General features: G+C 36.8%; 1 protein-coding gene across 10 annotated transcripts in view; it reads left to right on the forward strand.

Annotated features, from left to right (window-relative positions):
- Positions 1-21,494, forward strand: part of LOC138935722 (SAM and SH3 domain-containing protein 1) — a 314,166-nt gene that overhangs the window by 121,308 nt on the left and 171,364 nt on the right. Inside the window, exon 1 of one of the 10 annotated variants that reach the window (XM_070300517.1) lies at positions 20,565-20,584. The exons of the other annotated variants lie outside the window; for them this stretch is intronic. The gene's annotated coding sequence lies outside the window, so the exon portion shown is untranslated. Of the gene's footprint in view, positions 1-20,564; positions 20,585-21,494 lie in introns of those variants that run through there. 10 annotated transcript variants of the gene reach the window in all.

The raw sequence follows: 21,494 nt of genomic DNA on the forward strand, positions 1-21,494 counted from the left end.
CAACCATATTAATATTCGCTGTCGCATGTTTAACATAATATAATTTAATTCGGATAAAATCCTACTGTCGTATCTGGTTCCAGCATCGCGGTTACGCTTAATGGATGCTATTTAAATCGTCATCGCGTCGAGCAATTTCTCTGAGAGGAAGAGTCTCCTCCGCCCTCACACTCTGACGATTTCTACAGAGGATTCCTAAGCACGGTGGGATGAGATATCGATGTACCGACAAGTACGGTGGGGGGGGGGGGGAGGGAAGCAAAGATGGGGCGGAGGAGAAAGATCATCTCACCCATCTTCCGACGTCTCGTATTGTAGCTGAAATTGATTTGGGAATAGTCGTGTCGACAGTATTTGGACGAACGATATCTTGTAATGCGTTTCTCCACGAACGAATCGTATGCTTATCTAGTGCACATATATTTTGCGAAATTAATATGAAATTTATACTTAAATGTCGATTATTTCATAAATTTCTTTTTGATGCAGTGTAAAGGAAATCTAAAGAAAATATAGTATTCAGGAATACTATCGATATGATTTGGTATATATATATATATATATGTATACTATAAGCAACTTGATAAAATGTATGAAACGATAATAAAATTGATGATATTGATAGCACCAATAATATTAAATTTCTTTGACAATTCTAAGCATATGATTGAAAATTATTGTACTAAATACACGACGTAACATTCACCAGATGATGCAAATGTATTATTATGAAAGTTATGCTGTTATTAAATCATTGATTATGCAAGCTAATAATAAATGCTAATATTTACTATCTATTATTAAAGAAGGATGCTGAGAAGAGTGATGCCAAATAAAGATGAGAATAGTTTGAAAGAATATTCTTTTGAAAGAATAATAAGCGCGCAAACTCTTCTCTTAATTACATGAATAAATCAATTGTTTCGCAAGCTATCTTTTATCGTATGTTATATGAATGTAGCAAAAATAACTCTCGAGATAACTCTTCAATTTTTTTCTCTACTTGAAAATACATAGACATATATAACAGAAACTCTTTTCTTATATAACAAACTAAATAAATTATATAGTTTAATAAAATTTTATTTAACCGATGGTTAAAGAGATTAATACGAATAATTAAGATTTTGAAAAAAGAATCACATCGAAAAATTATTTATTAAAAGAAAAATTTACTTTAAATGCGAGAAACAGATCCGTAGATTAAAAAACAGTATAATTATAAGAATTTTTATTCAATGTGCTAAAATGTGCTTCTCTGGTAATGAAAAATTCAAATTTAGAAATTTCTTGAAAATCTCTTTTAGAAACAATTGCGATGATTATGAAACCATTAATTAATTTTATTACATATTTTAATAAAATGGACGGATAAAATTTAACGAAAGAAATTCGACTCAAAAAATATTTACCCGCGCCCATTGCATTGTGCACAACGCATGACATTTTATAACAATTGCCTAGTCTACGCATTAATTCGCGTATCCTCCTACACGGTCCCGTGTTTCATTCGTTGTCCAAAATTGCATCGCAATGTGTCACGTTTTTTTTTGTCTTTTTTTCGCTTTTTTTTCGCGGCTAAACGCGAACGTTGCCGTTGCGGTGCGTTGAATGCAAAACGTTTAGCACTCACCCGGGCCTTCTCGACAAACGAGGAAGTCCGCGGAAACCTGTGCGTGTTCCGAAGCCGTTAGTGGAGCAATGCTTTCGCTTCCGTACACATCGATACATAGACAACCTGCGATCACCCCGAGGGCGATGGTAATTCTAGGATAATTCCAATTTCGAGTGGTAATTTTGTTGCGCAATTCGTGTCGAGGAAGGAATACGATATCACGAGAATCGGCCGTATCGTCGCGACGCAGACAGCTGTACGATTCGACCGATGGTCGATCGACATGCGAAACGGTCGCTTGTCCTGCTAATAACAGGACAAGGTACTCTCGCATCCTGTACTCTAGGCCACTATCCTCCGGCAAACCAGATTTCATAAACTTACTCGACAGCATTGCTTTATATAAGTCTCGCGATGCGATACAAAAACAACATGGAGAAGAAAACGCGGAGCCATATTTCACGCATGAGACGAGACAATTATATTTGAAAGAGCTGTAAAAATTATGAAGAAAGAGCACTTTACGTGAAAGATAAATACTTAATACGCCACTTTTATTATAATCACAATTTAATTTTTAGAATATCGTGTATTATGTATATTTTCTCGACTTACGCATACATCGCAAATTATTTTCGCGTGTTACACTATGTACTTTATGATATTTTAAATGCCAGGTGTGTAAATTTTCATGAATACGTAATAACGACTCGTGAAAAATTCGACAGGATCCTCTAATATTTAGAATCGATACGTGTGTACGATGTCGTTCGCGCGAAACAAATTGGGGTTCAACAGCTTCCTGTCCAACAGGAAGAGACCTCTTTCCTATTCTGAGATATCGTGGCAGTTTTATAGTCGGTACTTGCCACGTACGAAATAACGTTTTGTACGAAGAACGTGCCCGGAACTCGGCATTACGATATCAAACGGCACAATTCAGTGTCCGACAGAACATCGGTGTGTGCTCTCTCCTACGATTGTAACCTATTTCAACTGTGCAACGTAGATCCACCGACCCTCTATATCACAACTCGATCCGTACACGTAATCGTTCGCGATTTGTAGCAGCCACGCTATAAATGACTTCTCTTTTGTCACGTACAGAGTTATATGTAAAAGGCAGACGTGTTTTTAAAGGTTCCTTTTAATAGATTGCGCTATACGACGCGTATCACTATTCCCGCGTGATGTGTTTTTCCAGAGAGAGAAAAAAAAAGATATAAAAACTATTTATTTATTTTTATGTTGTTCCCTGTGTACGGTGTCCAATACATTGATATTTATGCGATTGTTTCATCTTATTGCTACTGGGGAATTGAAGTTCTAAAGTGAAAAGAATTGTAAAGAGCGGAAAATTAACGAAACCTAACCAGAAGGAAAAGAAGCTTGCACAGATATTATTATATCGATGGAAAAATATTTAAATACATATTTTGATAGATACCATTGGTATATAGAAAATAAAATTTAAGTGAAATATTTCAATCTTTTTGAGATTATTTTCAATTAAATAAAAAAGTGCACTTATACTGTGTAATATGTAAATACGATTGTATTATTGAAAACTTGTTAAACTATGCATAATCTATAAATAATAATGGTCACTAAAAAAAAAAAAAACGCGTAAAAATTGTACGGCGTAACAATGCTGAAATTAAATGTACATTACGATTATTCGTCTGTATTTCGTATTTAATGCAGATAATAATTTCGCGCACGCATTATCGAAACGCGCTCAATTTCCCGTGCACTACGCATATGAACATAGTAAGCTTTTGCGCGAAAGCTGCGCACCTCCCCCATTCATGAATTACGAAATAGTCTGCATACGTAACGCTGCCAATCGTCGATACACCGCGGAGAGTATATCCCAGCATCCCCTCGATGTCGGCCTCGATATTAGGCCATATTTCGTCGACCCAGGTAGTGGTTTGCCTGAGTCAATTTAATCGAGGCGCTGCGTGTACGCATATGTATTAACAGCCTGTCTCCTGAGTAAACCCGCATGCAATAGATACGCTTGTTTCCTATTTTCTATGGCGAATGCGAATTGAAATTGAAAATTCTTCTTTTACGGAAAAATAAAAAGCGATATTTATTATTTGTCTTTGGTAGCAGATTTTCTCACCATTCTTTGCCACACATTTTATTCATTTTACATTATTACTCAAAATGTAAATTACAATATAGGCTTCCTGGCAGCATAGAGATTTTTTTTGTCTTCCCATCAAAAAATATATTTTTTATTTATCTCTGACACATGTAAATTTTCTTTTATATAGATTTTTAATAAAATATTCTTATTCTCTGTGCGAGGTGACAATTTTAACATTTTTCTAAAAATGTATGTCGCAAGAAATTACCGCAAGAAATCCTTATTTTATATTTTACGCCTTAAATCAAGGCGTGATAATCATTCGGGAGATTGAGTAGAGTTTTTATCTTTCGTAAAAACGCGCGGTTAAGATTTTGACGACCGAAAAATCGTGATTCGATTAATCGAACTTCAATCGCGCCGAACGGATTCTGGCATAAGAGGTTTGGCTCGAATTTAAACGATTCGCGATTGTCGTTCGTTACCTTCGATCCTGTTACATCATCCGGCAGAGAAAAAGCTCGCGATGAAGAAAGATCGCTCTGTGCTTCAGCAACTTCTTCCAAGACTTTCTTAATTACGAGCAGGACGCGATAAAGATCGGCGAGAAGAAAGGAGGTTGGGCGCAAGACTTTCATCTAAACGAGGAAAGTATCGATTCCTACTCCTGCGAAAGGGAATCTGAAAACTTTTTATCTCTTAATTGTCATAGTGCCGCTAAAGTCTATTGTTCTATCATTTCCGTCTCTGCTTTCTGGTTTGTTTCATCATTGCTCGATTAATCAGCGGAATCTTTCCTAATGCTTTCGAAACGAAGCAATGTCCTCCGTTAAAATATCTTTCGTCTTTTCGAAGGATTAAAAATAAAAATAATTATCAATTAAATTCAAGCGGATGTTGTGATAAATATAAATATATATATATGAGAAGTAAGAATTATAAAATATGCATGTCGTGTGTGCTACGGTACGAAGATATTCAAGTATTACGTTTATTTATAAATTTACACTTTAGAATTAATTTGACAACTTTGCGCAGCTAATATGTTCACGTCTATTACCGTATTTGGTTAACGAGCAGATACGCTGCGGCAACGATAGAACTCGTGGCGTGCGCGTCAAACAACTGGCACGCTTAGTGAACACGAGTTAGATTTGTCGGTGTGCAACCGCTTTAACGCGGAAACCTTGGAATTGTGCGTTTACGCTCGTCGGGCGGAAGTACTTGGCGGCAATTTCACCGCGGCTCCAGATCCGGCGAATCTGCTCGCCGCTCATCGCTCTAATGCATTATAATCCCGGACGTAGACGGAAGACGGAAGCCGTGGAATCGCGCGGTGGATGTTAACCGAGCAACGCGCGCAGGAATGCAAGCCCCGAGAGCGTCGTTCCTTATCCCGTCTTTCATCGTCGGAACAAACGCGTGGGATATCTCTCATCTTTCAAAGTGAGTCGCAACGAGCGACGACACTCGCACCAACGCGAATTATTTGGCTTTTCATCATCGCAACATCATCTCTAATACGTGTAGAAATATTCGTCAAGTTTAGCGAAACTTTCTGATTGTCTCTTTTACCAGGAGTTTATAGCGTTTGCACATTGAATTGCGTGTAACGAATAAAAAGATCATAAGTAACTTGTAGCTCCAACAAATATCAAAAAGCCGAAACTAACTTTCCATTATCGTGTTTCTTTTATTGGAAATTTGATATCACCATTACACAATATGATATAATATATTCGACATAAAATCGCCTATGGTTCAATCGTCTTTTTTTAAATGCAACGTCATTCTCGTAAAATGCATAGGTGAGACCGTATCACAGATAACGATTACGAATCGACTACGATACATTGCTCGTCCGTTGTAGATAATCGCGGCTCATTAAACCAGGTATTGACTCATTAAGCAATAAACCTACCTAGCCGGCTAATTGGCGGCAGTTTCTCCATCCCTCCCTCCCTTATCTTCTTCCGGTTTATACGTAAGCAATGATCGAAGGTTTGTAGTGCCGGGGGGACCGACCGATCCCCGAACCGTATATCGCCACGTCACAAAACGGGTTCCTCATTAACTTCTCCTCTGCGTCGTCGTTTTTTCTCTCCCTTGCCACGTCTCTCCTCTTCCTTTTTTTTTCGGCGACCCTCCTCCGCGCCAGTCGGCATATGGCCGAGGGGTGCCGGCGGAGCGGATACGACTTCCTCGAAGCGTACTCGCCGGCGCGAGCGCAGCGCGGTCGTCGGAGGATGTAAATTAGACAGGCTGGGCACGACGCTTATCTAGGCAGCCATTGGTAATCCTTTGTTCACGTGGTTGGTTACAGGGGATTTGGTTTCACCCGATATCCCCGGTGGAGACATGCCATCGCCCCCCCCGCTACGTCCTTTAAAATCATCCCGTGAGCCACCGTTGGCGCATCTTTTTGCGCGATCCGATACGGCCCTATAGTGCGCGACTGTCGTTCTTGCGACGGCTTTAAAAGCCCTCATCCAGGTCAACAGGTTGGAAAAAGATATCTTTTTACCTTCTTCGGAGGAACGTTTATATCAGGCCGTAACAGATACCTCTGCAAGTCTTGCAGCAGCGAACGATACGCGTAATTATAAAATTGCCATATATGTATTTGTTGAGAAAATGAGCGAGATGGAACGAAAATGGATTGCATACTATTCGTTGTAACTAAACTCACATGTAACAAAGTGTACCCTGTGTACCTGCGCGGAGAGAAGTGCGATAAAAAAGAAATATGACATCCCAGACATACGCACGCCGGCGCAGACGCCGGTGAGTGCTCGTGACACGGTGTTGAAAGTTAAAGCTAAAGGGATAAATTTCCATCTCATGCCGCAACGCACGTAGGGCGGATCTATTTTACGAAGAATTTCTATTTGACGTAGTTTGTGCGCCATTGTGTTTATCTCCGCTTTTCGCTTACTGACTACGGAGAGAGCCGACTCGAGTGGAAAATGGGAAGTCAAACAGGCAAGCTCTCTCGGAGAACACGATTCTCGTAAACATCTAAGGATAGGCAAACTTCCGACTCTTTTCGTTTTCAGGCGCATTAAACGCTCTCTCGCGAGCAACCTTGCGTATAATTTAGATTATTTAGAATGTCGTTATCTCTGTCGCGAATCTGCGGGACATCTTTCGTTATATTAGATTGAAGATTATCGAAAAAAAGCAAGGAAGAATCGATTCTCTTGCGTAGATGCAAAATATGTAATACATTTTTTTTATCAGTCTTAAAGATGATCGATGAAAAGCGTTTCTGATTAAAAAATTAGGCCATATGATAACGACACACATACGTACGGCAATTACTTAAAAAACTTGCGCGACGATCAACTTTTGATTGCGCATCGTGAATGGACTTTCATGAAAAACTTGCGTGCAAAAACTAGCTTACGGTAGCACGGTTGCAGGTGCAAGCCGTACTGCAGCTGTCTCTTTGGCTACGTCGTCTTTTATTTATGTCCTCTGCGATGCCACCTCCGGCCTCATTTCTTTTTCTCCGAAAGTTGCTCCCACAGTGAAGATATATTATTTCTGTCATGACCACAAAACACGTCTCTATAATAATCAAGCGGTACATATGTATATGTACCATGACAAAAAGACGATTGGAAATACATAATTTTATTCAATTGTTAGGATAGAAACGCAATAATATGTCAAATATGCTAATAATATAATGCTTAATTAATATTTGTACAAAAAATCAAGCCAAATAAATTATTTTACCTTCTGATTATTATTAGTCTCTATTGATCAATATTATAAAATGACAATTATTTAAAATATGGCGATACAACGAACGTATTACATTGTCGGTTAAACGTAATTTTTTTTACATGTTTTATTTATACTCTTTTTGCAAAGTTACTTCTTGCGGAACGCGCTTTATCAGAAAAGATTATATGATAGACGCTATATATTATGATAAGAGTTCGTACTAGGAGGGAAACTTGAGAGAACAAAGATCCAGAATCACATTACTCTCGATCTACCGATCGCTGCTACCGTTCAGTTCACGCCTCGAGAGATTCACGCGTAAGCACTTAAGATACGCGATAAAGCACGTTGTCGGCGTTTGCGCGAATCGCTTTGTCATCGAAATCGAACGCATCGCCAGATCGGAAATTAACATCCCGCCGCGAACGCGCACGTCCGTAGCAAGACGTCAAAAATTTCGCTCAATTTTCCGTGAAATTTTCGCTCAGCTACTCGCTAAATGAGGGAGCACCCTCAGAAAGCACCAAATACGACCGGGGATGTAAAAAGTGGATTAATTAGCCCGGCAAGCCGGCACCTTGTTTCTTTCTTCGCTTACCGAGCGAAACCCTCATCTCGTTCCTTGTCGGCTCTTCTTACTCTTCCGTTCCAACGATGTTTTTTTTTTTTTGGTCTGTATCTGTAAGTTCCGCTCTCATCATGAAGAATGGTCATGCATTTAAGAAAAAGTGGACGTTTACATTGCAAAGTTGGCCTTTAACCCTTAATTGTTCGCGCAAAATAAACGAACTTAAATGCCCACTCGAATCATATTTTCATAAATGAGAGAATTTTAGAGAAAGGATTACAAGTGCCTATCTGTCAGATATGATGTTCTTCTGGTCGAAAATGCTATAAAGTTAAAACTTGAAAATAATAACACGCATCTGACGATAAGTAATATATTGATATACTATTTATATTAAAACTTTTTTTATATGTTAATTGTTTTTTATTATTATATAAAAGTATTGTAAAATAATGTTTAGATCTTATAAAATAATGTTTTGTGTTTCGTAGTTTACGCTCATTTGTATCATTTTATTTTTTTTTGTTTTGTTTTTATTTTTATGCACAATGGCAATTATACGAGCTTCAAAAGTTTGTTTTTAAAGACATTTTAAATTGCTCAAGACTTTTATTTACGTGGCATTTTAAAATTATTGTTGTCTGCAACTATGTCTATAGATGGTTCATTAAATCTTATCTTTAATCAAATGCACGATTTAGCGTGCCAACGAAAACTCGGCATGTCTGGAACGCGTAGCAATCGTAACAGGTAATTTCGCTCTAGAGAAAGTTAAATAATTTGCTTATAATTCAACTTGAGATAATTTACTTCCGACAATATGTACATAATGTATCATAAATCGAGGAAAGGAAGATATTTATTCTTTAAAAACTAGATTAATTTCACGAAACTATTCATAAATTTCTGAAATGTTTGAAAAATGAAAGACAGCGCGCTTTCTTTTTCTTACAAAATTCATTTATCTTCGCGCAACATTCAGCCGAAAGTATGCAAATAATATTTTTGCTTAAATATTATTTGTTAATTTTCTTAGATTTGAATTAAATGTATATGATCTTTTTAATTTTTTTGTTTTAATCAATTTTAAATTGCGTACATTTACCTAAATTAGAAAAAATACTAACACGATTTTAAGGAAAAGATCCTAAATTTGATCTCGGAAAAGTTCGAAAAATGGATTTATATTTTTGTTCTTCAACGGAAGGGAAAAATGTTATTTGAAATAGGAATCTGGATTCGAGATTCCTTGTTACAAAATATATGATTTATCGTTTTTCAGAGAAACAAAATGCATTTTATTTAATTCCCGAGTTGGATGAAATCGAAAGATTCGTCGACTTTCTTTTTCAATCGTATGTATATTCCGAGTTTGCGAAGTATAAAAATACTTTTGTATAGACGAACTTGTCAATAACAACGAGAGAGAGAGAGAGAAGAGACTTGCGAAGTCGAGGTGACGCTTATATTTTTCTTTGCTTATTACGATTATTAACGTCGTCGGCAGCGTGTGCACTCGTTTTGTCGCTACACATATTGTATTTACACGAATGCCTGAAAGTTTTATCGTTCGCGCGCATGTTCAACGATGATCGAGAAAGGCAGAGACATATATATTCAGAGAGACTATCTATCAGTTACGAGTGCACGAGTGAATATTATATCAATCGTTGGTTTGTGCGCGGGAAGAGGAGACGCGCTCGTTCCGTTCGGGAAATGGACCTTTGTCATTTGCCACGGCATAGAATATAAGCGGGTCGATTTCAGCAGCGACGACGGACGAGCTTTGATCTTTAGCGGAATATGAAATACACGGGCTCTGTGTAGCCTCTCTACAGGCAGATTTGACATTTCGGAGCTCAGGGTGACTGACCTGAGAAAGATATTTAATCGCGCCGCGGTCATACCGTGTGTATGAGTTCGCCAGAATTGTTATCTCTCGTAGATGAGAAATTATGGATGAGGCAAATGTAAACGTAACTAAGAACATATCATCGTATCGTGTGATCTTTAATACCCAAAGATCAGAGACACTCTAGTCAAAATGATGGATTAATGTCAAAATTTATTAGCAGGAATTTTACATATTAAGTAATTGAAATCTATACTTAGATATAAATACGTTTTTAAATTTCCTATTTGCCTTAGTTTTAAAAAAAAATCCGGTTTTATATATATATATACATGAAAATATGAAATTTTTGACTGATATAAAATTCTTTATTATTATTTTGCATTATTATTTTAATATTATATAATATAATACAAGAATGCTTAGATTTAGCCAAGTTTTCGATATAAGAACGTGAATAAAATATTTTTGTATATACGTTGCTCGACTAGGAGTGTGCATATCAAACTAGGAAAGCGAAACTTCGAAACGAACAGACTAGTTACGTTTATAACTAGACTACCGTTTCTATATTCTAGCTCCTCTTGTTCCATTCTATCCATTAACAGGGTAACATTGGCGAGTAACCCTGTATCCGAGATGGCTACTTCAGCTAACGATTGCTTCGTCTAGGAACTCGGTTGTAACCACTAATTAAGCGTATTCTCTATCACGATCAGACGCGCGACGATGCGTTATGAATTAAATCCGACAGAAACAACGACGGTGTGTGCCCAACGTTCTGGAATTCATTCAACGATGCGTCCAATGCGCGGGCCCGCGCTCCCTTCGTTTAACGATTAACCGTCACCAAGGTAATGGCCGACGAGTGCGCCCAGAATTAAATTTTACTACGCAAAAAGGGTGAGAGGGGAGAGGAAGAGGAAGAACAAAAAAAGAAAGAGAGGGAAAGAGAGAACGACGAGCGAAGCTCCACGTTCGATAGGCGTCGTAAACGAGTGACCTGGCGAACAAGCGAGAACCTGTCGAACAAAACGCTCAAATAACGCTTTCATCGTTTAATTAAGAGAGTTTCGGCCGATAATTCATGGAAAGCGGCGATGCACGCTCGATGAAAATAAACCGCATTTATGCGGCGCGCTCGCCGCCGCGAGGGGACGCGATGATTATCGTATCGATTATTTATAGATGTAAAACACCATAATTCGCCGACTCCGAACAGGACGATCGTGCTGCTACATTTTCATCAGCGCTAATCGCTAATTACCATGTTCTTCATTAAGTCATTACTTAAAATCGTTTTAACGAGATTTTTAATTCAAAAGTAATTAATTCACTTCAACATTCTTAACTATGAGAGGTATCTTCTTTTTATCACTTTTATGTAAAATGTGATATGCGAGAATGCATATTTTCTTTTAATCGAATTTACAAAAAAAAAAAGAAGAATATACACGATAAATATGATATATGAAATATCGATTAAAAGCTACATCTATAAAGCTGATGGTAAAAATCATTTTTTACGCACGGATTTGATAACGGATGAAAGGGGATACGTTATGGGATAAAATTGGGATGAAGTTTTTGTTTATATTATTATCCACGTAGTATGAAGGCATTAACAAGGGATTTAATGAGAATAGCATGTAACTATTTCTCAGTATATTTCGTCTCGTACGGATCATCCGAAACTCGAAATTTAATGCACTTCAGCTGTGTACGAGAAACAATTTATTAGATTTAGTGGTCTCGTTCTTAACGTATATATTATTTTTAATTAGATTATCTAGATTTATAAATTGAATTTTTCATATTTGTTTTATATAAAATTATTGATGGGTTTTGTATCTTATTGCACGTTTTATAAGAAAATTTATATTTCAAAAGATTATAATTAAAAATTGAACGTTTTACGTGTATTAACACAGAATATCAATCAAACTTGATTGATAAGATTCCGATAAAATCCGATCCAATTTAGATCTACGATTGACGGGAAGAGAAAATGTCTTTCTTTTAATTAAACTTTGAAAAGATGGAAGGAAAAGAAAAGGGAAGAGTAATTATTACGAAATGAATGGTGGATTGTTCTAAGGAGAAGGGAACACAATGAAGGATTCAGAGGACTACAAAGAGTACCTATAAATCGGCCGGAATAGAATGCCCGTGTTGTTAAAATCCGCCAGCATCAATCCCGCGCGGGATGTATATTATAATTTACAAGTGAATATTTCTTCCGCGCGACTTCGTCCCACGACGTTACAATCGGCCTTATCTCTCTCAACCGTATTAGAAATAAAAGCGCGTAACCCGATCTACCACATACGTATCGGCTCAATCGCGATTTATTCCTCGACCGGAATAAATTTTGCAAGTGCGCCGGTGACCACTTGCCGACGTTCCCCTTGTTTTTCATTTTCGGTCGCCGCGCGGTATGTATACCCTCGCGTTCGAACCGCGCGAAATTCCATCAATTTTTAGCCTATCGCAATTTTCCACCCCAGCAGGCGGTTTACATAAATCCTCTTGCAGTCGACGCATTGGCGGTGCAGCGCGTGGCGGCGAGGGGTGAATCGAGGATGAGAAGGAGGAGGAGGAGGAGGCGGCGGCGGTGGCGGTTGGGAGGTCGCGGCCCACGGCAAGGTGGAAAAAAAAAGTGTCTCGCCCGATACCTCCGCAATTTTCTCGTAACGTCATGAATATTCCTCGCGATTTAACAGGGCGTTAAACAAACCTCGACGCGCGTGCTCGTAAATTAATAACAAACTGTGCGCCCACCGGTGTTCACGGTGGACCTCGAGCGTGTCACCCTCGTCCGCGCGGCCGCTGTCGACCCTTCTCTCGTTATGTGCAAACTCGACCGGATCAAATAGCAAGCGCGCAAAAGCAACGCGTCTCCTGCACACGCACGTCGTTTATCTAATCACGAAAGTGCGTGATTGCGATGCGCGTACATAGATCGTTTTTCGATTAGATACCAAGTTCTTCCTAGCCGGACAAACATCGTAATGTCTTCTCGAATATCTTTCCTCGCGATCAAATTGATGGATTAAAAATACTCGTGCGAAAGATGTTTTGCCGTTTTTTTTTTCTTTTATAAATACAATTTGTTCATCCACATGTCTCAAGAATGCACAGAGCAGCTCGTAGTTTTCTAAAGATATAAAATACGGATGTGTAATGCAATGGCGAAGTTATACAAACACTTGTAAATTCAATAACGTGACATTTATCGTTCGCCATATGTTTTGCTTTGGTTCATCTCTATTCGCAGTACTCTTTAAACACGAAATATAGACAACAATGCGCGTCGCATATAAGATACATCAAAGGGTTCTGGCTGACAAAGGGCGCATTGCAAATAGAACCGAGCGGTGATACGAGAAATAAAGCGACTGCGCGGACAGGAATTTCAAGCTTTTTCTTTGTGCGACAAACGTTACGAGTGCAAACACTACTGATTTAGGTCAATCGAACGCGAAGAGGAACAGAAAGCGAGCACGAACGCGAAAAGTAAAATCAGAGAGAGAAATAGAGACAGATTGATTAATTGCGGCAATTGAATTGAAAAATATACAAGTGCTCCCCTTAATCGTTACAACCTTTCGCTACTTGCTTTCTTACATCGTTACTAGTATTTTGTTCGATTTCCGATTTTGCACATAATATCGTATATACATTTAATAATAGTAAAGCGCAGAATCGATAAAGCGAAATAAAATATCCGATGAAATATTCGCAATACATTTTAAAGAATTATAATTGATCCATTCTTTTTAAATAAGTGCACAAATTTATTTTTTTTTTCTATTTTTCTTGAAAAAATATTTTATTCAAATTTTGTATCGATATATGTGTATTTAAAAGTTAGAAGAATGTAGATTAATAATTTTTCGAATCACCTTGTATGTGTGCAGATATAGGTCAGATCGATAAATTCTAATACTTAAATACTTAAAAAAAAACTATTTCTTTCTTTACGCGCTCACATTTTCATAAATTATTCTCTCCATTACAACGTTTAAACATAATGTTTTTCAATATGACGAAGTGCACTATAAATTTCGCGTAAATGCTACGTAAATAATGGCAATTAAGAATATGCTCCGACCATGAATTCGCTTGATTTTCTATTAAATTATTCGCATGAATTGTAATCTGTCTGGAAAAATATGCGCAATTGTAAAGACAAGTTATTCACGGTCGATTCTTGCTCACGCCTCGATCCTAGCGAAAGCAAGTCGGCTGTAATACAAAAACTCGACACAGCGGCGTTAAATGCATAATGCAATGTTTATTCAACAGCGTTATAAAGCGGCATTGTATTCAAAACGCGCGAACGCGCGTCACTCGGAATAATGATCGGCCGTCCCGGCGTGTGATATCGGCGCCTCGTTATTCCGACTGCCGTATGTGTTGCGGAGCACGGAACGCCCGGTAACGTGGTAATTACATGAGAGACGAGAAATAAGAGGTCGGACCGATAGCGCGAGACTTGAAGCAGGACTCCTAAGCTCGCATGCATCAAGCCTCTCCGGAGTTGTTGCGCGTTATCGCGTGAGGCTCATTTGCATTGCACTCTGGCCAGTATCTATCATCTGAAATTAACACTGTCAGCCACGCTTTCCCGAATCGGCTCACTTTCATGCAACACATATGGAATCACGATTAAGTCGCCACTGCCGGCTCTGATGTACACATCTGCCGCCCCTTAAGTATGTACAAAGTACCGTAAACACGCTCGCATGAAAGGACCAAGAGAGAGAGAGAGAGAGAGAGAGAGAGAGAGAGAGAGAGAGAGAGAGCGTGCTTCTTTATTACCACTGTAATTAAGATTAACAAGGTAGTTCGGGTGTATTAGGTCGATAATATCGCCGCGCTGCTTGATCCCGTATTAACGCCGTTAATATGATCTTGAAGATCCTCATTGTATTAAAATTATTTAACAACGGCTCGGTGGATGCAGCAAATTGCATCACGCTGCAAATGGATCTTATCAAAGTATAAACATTAACTCGGCCAATTTTTCTTTGTCTCGGATAATTACTTCCGCATGCAAGTCCCTATAGGAACATGATCTTAACTACGAAGTGCCTCGTTTAAACGACGTTTTGCTCGGATCATTCATTATGAATGAGGGACTCTCGGTTGGCTTGATGGAAGATGTTGCACACGCGAATGGTATATGTCACATCTACTCTTACAACTAATATATCTAGAATATATTTCAGTGATTAAAATGACGCACAAACTTAAAAAAAAAAGAAATGAAACGTTATTGTTGTTTGTTAGATGATGCTGATTTATCAAGATAACAGATGAGATTAAATTTTATAACATGCCAACGTAAAAACAACGATATAAAAAAGTAAAGTGAAAATTTATCTTCTACATTTTATACATTAGGGCAAAATATATTTTTCTATAATAATCAATAATTGATCAATAAAAAAAACTAATTAAGATATTCTATTAATTTTAATATAGCTTAATGCTTAATACATGGCAAGTTGACTGAAATATAAAAGAATAAGATTTTTAATAGTGATAACGTAATATAATTTATTTATATTATATCGATGTTTTGATAGACACGATCGATACTACACACAGAAAAATATTATTCTATAGCTAAGAAAAATGATTACTCAGTTTTTTCTTTACTTCTTTTAAGTAACAATTAACTTTAACAAAGAATATTTTCTTGATAATAGTCTTAAAATAGACTTGTTACAAATTTTAGAAAAACTCATTATCATATACTCAAAAAAAGTAAATATTTTCTTTTGAAGAATATTATAAAATTTTATCGAAGAAAAGTCAGGGGTATGGTTAATTTAATGTAAGAAAATTTATTAAATCAGAAAAATTTAGTGTATTTCTTTCAATTATATAATTTAATATTCTTCATCAAAGTATTAAATTTATTAGAATTTAGAATACATTTTGAATAAATTTAATGCTTATGATAAACATATAATACATTTGCGGATATATAAAATTTTGAAACGAGTAATATTTACTTGTATATAGTATGTATTTTTCTATGTGTAGAATCTTACCAACATAATAAAGATTGAAATTTATTTCTAAACATTACCGTGCTTTTAAATTTCGAGTAATAACAGACGCGAAGAATCGGTTTACCGCAAAGTGAAATGACGCAGTTGGAACAATCTTCCAACTGTGAGAATCGGGAGCTTTCGTTGGTGAATATTTAAAGCTTGGTGATCGAGTTCTTGATGCGTACCTTCGATGCGACAACGACGCTCGTAGAAAATAAGATTTTCTCGCATTTTCGCGCGCAATCGTAAATTCGCGAGCTATTCACGAATACCGGTCTCTCTCTCCGCCGCGGACGTGCCTTGTTCGCCTTCCATCCTCTCTCGTCGTCCCAAACTCTACGCAAAATGAACCCATAACGAGTTACGCCGTTACTGCCTCGGTATTAACATGGGGCACGTAGCTTGCGGGGATTTGATTCCGCGAGGTAATAACCTCGGAAAGCACGTTCGCCCGCGAAAGCTCACGATTTACTTCTTGTGCCTTCATATAAGACGCCATGTGACTTGGTACACGTGGCCACGTATAAGCATCCACCTACGCTCCGTCACCTCAGAGCGGCCATCGTAAACTAAGTTAACCGTTACTAGGAGCATCCTAAGTGAATGAAGGGGTTTTATAGTGTCTCCAAAGGCCAAATTGACATCATATCGTAAACTCTTCTCGCATTCCTTTTTATACTAATACGGAACAAATTTAGCTAGCGATGCCGCTCGGATTCGCTGCGGTGAAGTTTTAGTGCCGCTTACGTCATGTACAAAAATAATCATACGTAAGTCATTGAGATAAGTTTATAAAAGATTGTATGTTTCTTTAAAGATCCTGATAGTTTCCGAAAATATTGTAAGTATATGTATACCTATATGTGTGCGTGTGTTAAAAATATAAGAGATATATCGTATATAGTAATTAAATTGTTATGGGAAATTTTACTATTTATATTCATAAGTTTACTCCATTTCCATTGGCCCCATTGGCTTTACTCTGTGTTCAGAAATCACTATTGATACTTTTCCATAGCGCCAGACAATTCCCGCTTGAGAGATATTCGTTCAGGAAATTGGTGTCGGCTTTTTTACCGCTTCTCGCCATTAAAGATTTTATCATATTTACGAAAAAAAAACCATCTAAGCAGTTTTACAGTAGTCTACTGTAGAAAATCTCGAATTAATTTTATGTTTATATCAATGAAAGAAATGTCAAATCGATTTTTATTTAGACTAAAATGCGAAAAAGCTGTTTACTTTATTCATTTTGTTAATATCTTTTTTTCCGCGCCAAAAATGTGCTCGAATTAATATCAAGCTTTTTAAACTCGATTGACTTTTTTAAAATATTGAAATAAATAATGAGATCATAAGTCAAACTTTTTTTGATACAATTTATAACTTATGTATACGAAAATATATATTCTACAAATAATTAATACTATGTATATAATTGATCATTTATAATATATTTATAATACATTTTTTCTGTCATTATAAAAATAATAATAATCAATAAATTTTGATTATATTGAATTATGTAAGAGTGTGTTTTTATAATATGCAATGTTTATGTATATAAAAACTCTTTCATAATGGAAGCGTATTAAAACCCGGCAACATGAGTATTGTATAATGGTTATAAATTTATTAGAGACGCATGAGTAAACCGTCTGTTAATTAAATGCATCGACGTACGAATGGGTCGAAATGCGAATTCACGAAATTAAGAACAACGCAGCATTAACGCCAGATAAGTAAATATCGCTGAACAGATAACGTTTCATAGTTATAACTAAAGTTTCAGCAGCGGGTATTCCCATCCAATTATGGCGCCGTGGAATCTCAGTAATTGTATTTGCTTTAACGAACGAAATTCCGTGTAATGCGGCGCTGCAAATTGTTCAACTGCGACATTAAATTACGCCATAAAGCCTATAATCCGGCGCAGTAAAACGCGCTGCAGCTGTGTTTCATACGAATGACTTTCGACAATAATTCGTTTCGGTTTTACGAAAAATCCCGTGCATTTTAATCGCCAAAATGATTTTCGACAAACGTATGAATTTAATGACAAGTGAGGGGTCCATCTGTTAAATCATCATACTAACTGAATGCAACGTATTGTTGCGAAAATTCGTGTTAACTTTTCGCGCGATAAACGTACTACGAATGACCGGCATTCAATTTCTATTATCGATTATAATGAGAGAAAAATTAGGAGATTTTAATACAAAATTATTATGCCACCTCACGCGCTTATACGAAAACATACATGGCGTGTGTTGTGTATTAGAAGATTTAATAAAGCTTCTTCACATTAAGGACAAAGTAGAAAATTTTCTATCATTAAAAGTGGTTAAGAAATTAGCAAAATATTTTTTTTATTATATTCTTTTATTATATAATTTATAAACAATTATGTATTATCGGTTTATAATTTTCTTAATTTCTCTATTCTTCCAATAAATATGTAGACGTTCTCATAAACCAAGGGCAAAAGAATCTGGACATTTCTTCTACCTTCCCTTTTCTCCTCCCGGATCTTTAAGAAGCTTTGGGGATTCTCGAGGGATTTTGCCGCGCGATCGTTTTATCGGATATCAAGACTCGAGATTTCTCCGCCAAAATACACAGCCCGTTTGGAAACTTGTGTATCCGACGCAAACCGATCGTAGTTCGATACTAGTAAACTTCACATTTGAAATACGCGTCGTTTATCTAACCGACATGACGAAGATAAAGTTTGGCTTTTGAGAATCGCTCGCGGCACTGTGCATTTAATAGAGTATCGTGTCGAAATCGGTCCACCGAGATCCTTTTATCCCGACTTGTCCCAGCCGAGTATTCCGCTTTAACGGATGTCAGAATGCGATATATATATATATATATATATATATATATAATATAAAGATAGAGCATATCTTATGCTGATCGAAATATCCTAAAGATCTGCAGATACATCGCGATCAAAGAAACTCGGTTTCGAGGCAGAAGACACTGTATATATATCTGTAGATTGGAATTTAAGCTCGTAATCGTATCAATTTTACGGATATTTGCTCGTTTCAAACAGTGAAATCGCGAAGCGAAAACGACAAGTATTTATGATTCTAACTTATTTGCCTTTTAACAGCATTGGACGAAGGTCAAGAAACATAATGAATGATACGAAACATTCTTAATTTACGAGATTTTATCCGAAAGAGGAAATTATATTTTGAGAAATTTGGAAAGTTTCCTCTTTTATATACGATATTTTGTGTGAATTTATACACGCATGCACGCGCGAAAGACGAGAAAAACACGGTAAAACATACTTTATAATAAATTCGATATAATTTACAAAAGTATGCGAAATATATTTTTATGTGCATGCAAATGTCAATCTCAAATTTTTATACGATTTATCTTTATTAATAACGTATTAATAAAATATCAGATATAATGATTTCAACACGTAACTAAATTACATTTTTATGGCTAAATGAGGGTGTAATTGTGAAGCAATTTCGTGAATATCTCTCTAAGCTGTCTCTTGCCCGGAGATAATAGTTAAGCCTAAGACCAAGCAATCGATCTCCGTCAGTCTGCTCGTGTTCTACCGTCGTTCAGCAATCTCTCTCTCTCTCTCTCTCTCTCTCTCTCTCTCTCTCTCTCTCTCTCTCTCTCTCAAACCGTTCTGCCAAATATATAAAAGCATTGCGGACGGCTCTTCTCTTTTGAGATCGATGAAAGCAAAACATTCTTGGATGTGGGCTGTCTTTTTCTTATTCCTATCGATCTAAATGTCATCGAATCGATCCCAACGTATTACGAAATTAATGAAAAGATTTTAAGGATATTGTAAAACGCCTTTTTATATTAATTTTATGTATAAAGTATCATAATTATTATGCAAGTGTTTTGTCATCAATCATGATTATTTTAAAAAACTTTACGAAAGATTTATTTATTATATATAATCACACATTTATTTTATAAATATCCTAGCGTTTATTTTATAAAAATCCTTATAGATATCTGCTAAATATATTTTTATAGACACATAAACAAGCGCACTGTACAAGACATTTAATCACACTTGAGGCTTAGAAAATTGCTTTATGCTCATGTTATCGTTATTAATCTTGGACGCGCGAAACGGGACTTGTCATCGTTGGACCTCCTGATGAATCGTACCTACCGATTTACACGATTCTGCACTTTGACTGCAACTTCGCTTGTTGGCGGAAACTGTGCACAGGCATACCTACGAAAGCGCGAAGAGACGTGCGTGACCCTTGAACTCGCTCTCGTTGCGCCGCACTTTATCGAGGAGTACGCCATTATCATCCATCGTAATCAGTGCCACGTTTCTTCTCGAAGCTTTCTACGTATCTTAAGATGCGCTGTCAGGAAGAAAGACGATAAAACATAATTTTCTCGCCCCCATACGTGATCCTCAAGATGGATCTTCAGTAACATGAAACTCAAGCATTGTTGCTCTAATTTTCCCCCAGTGCTCTATATATGTAAAAATATTTTGAAAACTTGTTAAATGCTTGAAAAATCCTCCCATATATCTTTATTTATTAAGCCAAATATTTTTTTGTTTCAGGTAAGTTTGTTTCGACGATGAACTCTATTGATCTGTCTATCTGCTTCTATATCTACTGCATCACAAGTAAGCGATTATAATATTTCTTTATATCATATGCATTAAACAGAAAAGTTAATATTCTTTTATTAGTAATTTATAATATTAGTGTTATTATTAAAATATAAGCAATGAGATTTTGTATAAAAGGGTGAGAGAATCTCTTCACGATTGACACATGGACCAAGCACATCACGCATTTGTCCTTATGCCAATATCTCGGTATTAAAAAGAAACAAGGCTGAGCGCACTTTCTTTGCCAGGATTCATCGCGATCGACATTGTTTCTCCTTTTCGTAAGAGACACAAGTGCGGACTTTTCTCTGCCAAGACGAAGGAAAATAACTAAAGTTAAACTTCGAGCCAAACCCCTCTCGCATTTCTCGATGCACGGGATACGTACTCGAAAGATTCGCATCATTCTGTAAAGACACGAATGTCTCTCGTATTCGCTACTACCGGTTGCAGGAAAGAAACTATTAATCCTTTCGCATTGTCAGTATCAGCGTCGGTTGTTTCTAAGCACGGAAATAATCCTACCGGTATTACCGTCGACGACATCGCCGTCGTCGTTGTCGTCGTTATCGTTCTTGTCGAGCTCGTTATCGTTGCTTTTTTAGCCGTATTCATACTACAAGTACGAAAGAATTGAAGAGATATTGCGTAGATAGAACATTGTTACGATTTTGGAAAATTTATAGGAAATATTAAATCCATGTATCAAGCGGATCATCTTGAAGCAAGACGATCAGAATAATAAAAAGATATTTACATTCGAAAAAAGAATTTTAACGATGCCGGCAAAAATACTGATATTTATGTCGGTAACAATATCTCTGCAATCGAATTTTCATAATCGTCTGTCAATCGATAAATTGGCAAGTACAGACACAAGCCGTTTCTATCGTATTAATATTATCGATATTATATATCACAT

This window comes from Polyergus mexicanus, unplaced genomic scaffold (assembly GCF_030449975.1).
Source record: "Polyergus mexicanus isolate NDT 795.1 unplaced genomic scaffold, iyPolMexi1.0 SCAF_8, whole genome shotgun sequence".
Lineage (NCBI taxonomy): Eukaryota > Metazoa > Arthropoda > Insecta > Hymenoptera > Formicidae > Polyergus > Polyergus mexicanus.